Source organism: Lolium rigidum, chromosome 6, assembly GCF_022539505.1.
Source record: "Lolium rigidum isolate FL_2022 chromosome 6, APGP_CSIRO_Lrig_0.1, whole genome shotgun sequence".
Taxonomy (NCBI): domain Eukaryota; kingdom Viridiplantae; phylum Streptophyta; class Magnoliopsida; order Poales; family Poaceae; genus Lolium; species Lolium rigidum.
The window spans coordinates 217,070,524-217,072,533 of NC_061513.1; positions in this window are offsets into that span (position 1 = coordinate 217,070,524).

The window sequence follows — 2,010 nt, forward strand, 5'->3', positions numbered from 1 at the left end:
GCCGCCCTATAGTGGCGGCCCCTCGTGGCCCCACTTCGACTCTCTTCGGTCTTCCGGAAGCTTCGTGGCAAAATAGGAACCTGGGTCTTGATTTCGTCCAATTCCGAGAATATTTCGTTACTAGGATTTCTGAAACCAAAAACAGCAGAAAACATCGAATCGGCTCTTCGGCATCTTGTTAATAGGTTAGTTCCAGAAAATGCACGAATATGACATAAAGTGTGCATAAAACATGTAGATATCATCAATAATGTGGCATGGAACATAAGAAATTATCGATACGTTGGAGACGTATCAGCATCCCGAGCAGGTAAAACGATAACAAAGATAATTTCTGAAGTGACATGCCATCATAACCTTGATCATACTATTTGTAAACATATGTAATGAATGCAGCGATCAAAACAATGGTAATGACATGAGTAAACAAGTGAATCATAAAGCAAAGACTTTTCATGAATAGTACTTCAAGACAAGCATCAATAAGTCTTGCATAAGAGTTAACTCATAAAGCAATAAATCAAAGTAAAGGTATTGAAGCAACACAAAGGAAGATTAAGTTTCAGCGGTTGCTTTCAACTTGTAATATGTATATCTCATAGATAATTGTCAACATAGAGTAATATAACAAGTACAATATGCAAGTATGTAGGAATCAATGCACAGTTCACACAAGTGTTTGCTTCTTGACGTGGAGAGAGATAGGTGAACTGACTCAACATAAAAGTAAAAAGAATGGTCCTTCAAAGAGGAAAGCATCGATTGCTATATTTGTGCTAGAGCTTTTATTTTGAAAACATGAAACAATTTTGTCAACGGTAGTAATAAAGCATATGAGTTATGTAAATTATATCTTACAAGTTGCAAGCCTCATGCATAGTATACTAATAGTGCCCGCACCTTGTCCTAATTAGCTTGGACTACCGGATCATCGCAATACACATGTTTTAACCAAGTGTCACAATGGGGTACCTCCATGCCGCCTGTACAAAGGTCTAAGGAGAAAGCTCGCATTTTGGATTTCTCGATTTTGATTATTCTCAACTTAGACATCCATAACGGGACAACATGGACAACAGATAATGGACTCCTCTTTAATGCATAAGCATGTGGCAAAAATTATTATTCTCATATGAGATTGAGGATATATGTCCAAAACTCGAAACTTCCACCATGAATCATGGCTTTAGTTAGCGGCCCAATGTTCTTCTCTAACAATATGCATGCTCCAACCATTAAGGTGGTAGATCTCTCTTACTTCGGACAAGACGGACATGCATAGCAACTCACATGATATTCAACAAAGAATAGTTGATGGCGTCCCCGGAAACATGGTTATCGCACAACAAGCAACTTAATAAGAGATAAAGTGCATAAGTACATATTCAATACCACAATAGTTTTTAAGCTATTTGTCCCATGAGCTATATATTGCAAAGGTGAATGATGGAATTTTAAAGGTAGCACTCAAGCAATTTACTTTGGAATGGCGGAGAAATACCATGTAGTAGGTAGGTATGGTGGACACAAATGGCATAGTGGTTGGCTCAAGGATTTTGGATGCATGAGAAGTATTCCCTCTCGATACAAGGTTTAGGCTAGCAAGGTTATTTGAAACAAACACAAGGATGAACGGTGCAGCAAAAATCACATAAAAGACATATTGTAAACATTATAAGACTCTACACCGTCTTCCTTGTTGTTCAAAACTCAATACTAGATGTTATCTAGACTCTAGAGAAACCAAATATGCAAACCAAATTAGCAAGCTCTAAGTGTTTCTTCATTAATGGGTGCAAAGTATATGATGCAAGAGCTTAAACATGAGCACAACAATTGCCAAGTATCAAATTATCCAAGACATTTTAGAGTTACTACATGTAGTATTTTCCAATTCCAACCATATAACAAATTAACGAAGAAGAAACTTCGCCATGAATACTATGAGTAGAGCCTAATGACATACTTGTCCATATGCTACAGCGGAGCGTGTGTTTCTCCCACAAAGTG